Genomic DNA, 6000 nt, shown 5'->3' with positions numbered 1-6000 from the left:
GAAGAAAGGTTTAAGAAACTCTGTGATTCTGAGTTGGACCAAGCCATTAAACAAACGCCTATAGGTAAATCACCTGGACCGGATGGCCTGACTCCTGAATTCTATCGACATTTTTGGGTCTGATAGAGTAGAGAGTTATTGCTTTCGGTCTATAAAGAGGGTATTGCTAATGCTATCTTACCTTCTTCTTTGTTAGTTCTTATACCCAAACCAAAGAAGGACTCTCTTTACCTGGACATTGTTGACAATGTTGTTGACAACTGACTATAAGTTACTAGCCCATGTCTATGCCAATAGGCTGAGAAAAGGCCTTGATGATATAATCAGTGAAACTCAATCAGGCTTCATTTTATTTTTACCTTTATTTAACTAGGCAAGTCAGTTAAGAACAAACTCTTATTTTCAATGACAGCCTAGGAACAGTGGGTTAATTGCCTGTTCAGGGGCAGAACGACAGACTTGACAGCTCGGGAGTTCTGAACTTGCAACCTTCCGGTTACTAGTCCAACACTCTAACCACTAGGCTACCCTGCCGCCCCATTAAAGGAAGGAGTTTCCATAACCATATACAATTGGTTTTTAGATATTTTAAATTACAGTGGGATAATGGAAGATGTTTGAATTCCTAATGAATTGTGAATTTTGACCCTCCAAAATTAACTGTGAAAATGTCTAAATTAATCTAAGTTTCCCCAGAAATTTTTTCTTCTGGAAAATGATAAACAAACACAATTTTACCCCCCACAAAACATTGATTTTGGAATAATAGAGTTATTAAAATGAATAGGAAATCGATTTTCAACGGCCTTTGGTTTGACAAGGGTATTCATTTTGTATGTGATTTGGTCGACAACACTGGGGAGTTTTTGCCGTTTGATGAGTTCATATAAAGGTAAATTTCAGGTTAATATTACTCAGAGAGAGAATATATGAAGGTTTGCAAAGCAATTCCACTTCCTTTTTACTTGGACTTACTAAGAACACTTTGTTATATTATGAGGTAGTTCCCTGTTTTCCAAGTGAACAAATTAATGACTTGAATCTTTTTCGATAAAAAACGCAACAATAAGTGGATACGATTGGCAGTTAATGAAGCCATTTTTGGTGATTATAATTCAATATATTGCTATGGAAGTGACCAGCCCTCATGCTGTGGTCAAAAGACACCACCGTTTACCTTACTTGTCCAGTTATCACAAAAGTTAAAGAAACTCATTTAAAAAATATTTTCTTCCTTCTACTCTGTTAATGATTTCTTGCACAAAAGACTCAATTTTGACGAAATGCCTCGAGTTTTTTGTTCCTTTGATTCAGAATCTATAGAGCATTTATTTTCTTCATCCTGCCATTCTAGTAAACTATGGATAGAAATTCATGAATGGTTTTGTATAAAATCTCAAGAATTACCTATGTTAACCTTTGATGATATTAAATGGAATTATGCCTATCCTTGTAATTCTGATCATAACTATTTATTAGAAGAAAAAGAAACGCACACCTATTAAGACGAGGTGCTGGCTAGCGGAGTAGAAACTTGAAAATAAAAGAGAGCCGCACACTCTAAGAGCTCAGATGCAAAAATGTAATACCAACGTTTCGACAGCCAAGCTGTCTTCATCAGGATATAATAACATACCTATAACATAACTATTTATTAACATTATCATTCTCTTGGTCAAATATTATATTTACAAATGTAAATGAGGCGGAAAAATTCCTTATTTTGTAGCTTTTTTCCTGATTTATATTTGGCAAGGTTAAAGCACTTCTGACACCATGTTATGATCTTAGTCATATGACTGAACTGTGCAGTGCAGTAGAGCTCATGGAAACGGCTCAGCTTCAAAATATTAGTGATCAATTTAGTGATACCCAAACCATGCCGGTACCCTAGTAATTGATCATGTTTAAAAAAAAGGCCTTACCCGGCCCTAAAGCAATGTATAATGTCGGGGCCCGCCGGGCTCTGGTTGCAGAGCTCCAAACCCAATACAACGGGACGTTCCAAGTATTCCGGATAGAACGGATCAAAAAATATGCAGCTGAAAATTCTAGTTCACTTACTTGCAAATAGAGAGAGGAGACGCGTTAAGCAAAACTAGTTCATGTTTTGCGTCGTAAGATTCTACACGTCAAATTATCCCCACCCCCAACTCTGACCAATCGAATCAGTGAATAGAATGGTTCGTAGTTATACAACTGAACACCATTAATGATTGACACTTTCGTGATTCAGAGAGTCTGATATGCATGTTTAAAATTAAAACGTTTATAAAGTTATAAAACGTAATAGTTTTAAATCGCAAAGTATTCAATTACGAAACGTACAAGATTAATAAGAATCCCATATGTATTGGGAAGCCAAATTTATTAAAATATCCGCAACAAATAGCAGTAACGTTATATATTTCATGAATTTTGTCATGAAACTTCACTGCACGTCATTGAAATTATTTCTGAACAAAAGCGAGCAAAGCTAAATAGAATGACACATGTACTTGAAACTGACTTTAGGACATTGCAAGCATACTTACAACTGAAGAATAGACCTACGATATTTAACTGGAGGAAAATGTGGATTCCAAGGGGAAAATGAGTGTGTCGACTTCTCTCCAGCTCCAGCCACATTAAAGGTACATGCAGCACATTGTGTTTCAGACCAATTCAGACCTACCACTCGGTTACATATAAAGGGATAGGACTAAAGAAATGTAACTTGCACTGTATAGGGGTTCCCAAAGTGGGGTCTTGCTGACGATTTTTTAAAAAATTTTTACAATTCAGTTTTTTAATATTGTTATCAACAACAGACTAAAATAATTTTGGACAATAATTCTGTGGAAAAAGTTTAGAGTGGTCAATACAATACAATGCAATATTGTTCATCCACAATGTATGTTCTTAACTTTTAGATGCACAACATGGGCCTGGGAGGCTCACAGGGATATTGGCATCCACAGTAATCCATCAATGATACAATTTTTAACTCAATTCCCCCAAATGTTATTATGAACATACAGTCGTGGCGAAAAGTTTTGAGAATGACACAAATATGAATTTCCACAAAGTTAGCTGTTTCAGTGTCTTTAGATATTTTTGTCAGATGTTACTATGGAATACTGAAGTATAATTACAAGCATTTCATTAGTGTCAAAGGCTTTTATTGACAATTACATGGAGTTGATGCAAAGAGTCAATATTTGCAGTGTTGACCCTTCTTTTTCAAGACCTCTGCAATCCACCCTGGCATGCTGTCAATTAACTTCTGGGCCACATCCTGACTGATGGCAGCCCATTCTTGCATAATCAATACTTGGAGTTTGTCAGAATTTGTGGGTTTTTTCTTGTTTGTCCATCCGTCTCTTGAGGATTGACCACAAGTTCTCAATTGGATTAAGGTCTGGGGAGTTTCCTGGCCATGGACCCAAAATATCAATGTTTTGTTCCCCGAGCCACTTAGTTATCACTTTTGCCTTATGGCAAGGTGCTCCATCATGCTGGAAAAGGCATTGTTCGTCAACAAACTGTTCCTGGATGGTTGGGAGAAGTTGCTCTCGGAGGATGTGTTGGTACCATTCTTTATTCATGGCTGTGTTCTTTGTCAAAATTGTGAGTGAGCCCACTCCCTTAGCTGAGAAGCAACCCCACACATGAATGGTCTCAGGATGCTTTACTGTTGGCATGACACAGGACTGATGGTAGCGCTCACCTTGTCTTCTCTGGACAAGCTTTTTTCCGGATGCCCCAAACAATCGGAAAAGGGATTCATCAGAGAAAATGACTTTACCCAGGTCCTCAGCAGTCCAATCCCTGTACCCTTTGCAGAATATCAGTCTGTCCCTGATGTTTTTCCTGGAGAGAAGTGGCTTCTTTGCTGCCCTTCTTGACACCAGGCCATCCTCCAAAAGTCTTCGCCTCACTGTGCGTGCAGATGCACTCACACCTGCCTGCTGCCATTCCTGAGCAAGCTCTGTACTGGTGGTAACCCGATCCTGCAGCTGAATCAACTTTAGGAGACGGTCCTGGTGCTTGCTGGACTTTCTTGGGCGCCCTGAAGCATTCTTCACAACAATTGAACTGCTCTCCTTGAAGTTCTTGATGATCCGATCACAATTATCAAAACAATTATCACTGTATCACAATTCCAGTGGGTCAGAAGTTTGACTGTGCCTTTAAACAGCTTGGAAAATGAATAGTTTGTTAACAAGACATTTATGGAGTGGTTGAAAAATTAGTTTTAATGACTTCCGACTTCAACTGCATGTAATGCTATATAGTGATAAATACTGCTTAAATAACAGTCAATGGCAACACTCAATAAATGCACATGTAGCAATGCATAGGCTAAAAATAGCAATACAGAAGACTGTATTAAGTATATGTGTTAGTTACAAGCTAATAATAACAAATCAAACTCCCAAACCTAACAAATAGGTTCAAGAGCCAATGTATAATTGATCAGAAAATGTAGTCTGGGGGTGTGACGCAATTTCGGTGCCTCCATAGGCATCCAGAGGCCAAATTAAGTTCCACCGACTGCGCCTCCCAAATGTTATAAGAATGTGGAGGTCACCGTATAGCTCCGCATTGACATGATTGGTTGACATGTCAGTGCAACCTTTAATATTATAAATGCCTGTGCATGCGTTTCGGTGTTTTTAAAAACATTTGGGGGGGCTGGAGGTCCTGTATAAACACAAACTCACTTCCTTAACAACTACCTTCATAACAACTCTGCTCAACAGGCCCGTGTTGCTCCGCCAAGCGCAAGAAGTACCACTGTAAATGCTGCAGGGCCATCGGTTTTGACCATGCCGCCTTCATTAATTCTGCAAAGGTCAGACATTGCACACACTAATATGCATTTTTTCCCCCATATTTAAAGGCTCTGCATATGGTCATCCGTAATCTGAAGTGGCTGTACAGCATTTACTGCATGCAGCTTCTGCCGATCTCAGGGTTGGTTCTTGCTCTTAGCAGAGCAGAGCTATTGTGAAGGAAATTGTCAAGAAAGTGCGTTTGTGAATACAGGACGTACCACCCCCACCTACTTTCAACTATTCATGTCAATGCGGAGTTATATGGAGCTCCATTGTTAAACTATTTGAGGGGCGCATGGCGATGCGGTACGAAGATGATTTGGCCTCTGCATGCCTCCAGAGGCTCCGCGATTGAGTCACATCCTCCATATGAAGCCTCCGACCGCATTCACCGATCAAACATAAATGGTATTTTAGCTTACATGTTCGCTAGAAGCACAACGCTACAAGATATAAACAGCATGTGAGAGTCCATTAACTACACAACTCACGTCTTCTCTTTAGATAACATAAAACGTTTAGGTATGGTGTTGAAATGGATGGGTTACAGGTCTGAAGACCTTTTAGGTCGCAGCTGTGTCTTATTGGCTAGACCCTTGTTCAAATCTCATCATGGACAACTTTAGCATTTAGGCAACTTTGCAACTACTTACTACTTTTTTAGCTACTTTGCAACTACTTGGGATGTTAGCTAAAATATGCTGCATGGTCAATCTGACGTCAGTGATACGGCATCTGCAGAAGTCAAGGCATTCATACTTATTGGGTTTCGCGGAGCAGCACAGAGCTGTTGAGCAGAGATGTTGTGAAGGACGTTGTCAATGAAGTGAGTTTGTGTTTATACTGGACCTCCCGTCCCCATCTACCGTCCATCAGTTACGTCAACGGGGGCCATACGGAGTTCTCTGCATTGTTACACAATTTGGGAGGCGCACGGCGATGCGGTACAGAGCTAAATTTGGCCTCTGCATCCCTCCGGAGGCTCCGCTATTGGAGCCTTCGACCACATTGACAGATCAAGCATAAATTGGCTTTTAATAACTATTTAACCTAAGTCATAACCCTAAATTTAACCCTACCCCTGACCCCTAGCCTAGCAAATGTTAGACACCTAGTAGTGTTAGCCACAACAAATTGCAATTCGTAACATATCATACGCAATGGATAATTAACATCCACA

General features: G+C 39.6%; 1 protein-coding gene across 6 annotated transcripts in view; it reads right to left on the bottom strand.

Moving 5' to 3' along the window:
• kyat3.2 (kynurenine aminotransferase 3, tandem duplicate 2) overlaps positions 1-2725 on the bottom strand; it is a 15742-nt gene extending 13017 nt beyond the window's left edge. Inside the window, exon 1 of one of the 6 annotated variants that reach the window (XM_090236413.1) lies at positions 2535-2725. The gene's annotated coding sequence lies outside the window, so the exon portion shown is untranslated. Of the gene's footprint in view, positions 1-1925; positions 2178-2534 lie in introns of those variants that run through there. The other 5 variants (XM_090236416.1, XM_090236415.1, XM_090236417.1 and 2 more) reach the window with 5 other exon arrangements.
• Between the last annotated feature and the right edge of the window lie 3275 nt (positions 2726-6000).

The sequence above is a fragment of the Oncorhynchus mykiss genome, chromosome 5, assembly GCF_057628025.1.
Source record: "Oncorhynchus mykiss isolate SJ-2025 chromosome 5, ASM5762802v1, whole genome shotgun sequence".
NCBI classification, from domain to species: Eukaryota; Metazoa; Chordata; class Actinopteri; order Salmoniformes; family Salmonidae; genus Oncorhynchus; species Oncorhynchus mykiss.
Note: the sequence above shows the minus strand (reverse complement) of the source record. Positions and strands in the feature narration are given on the sequence as shown.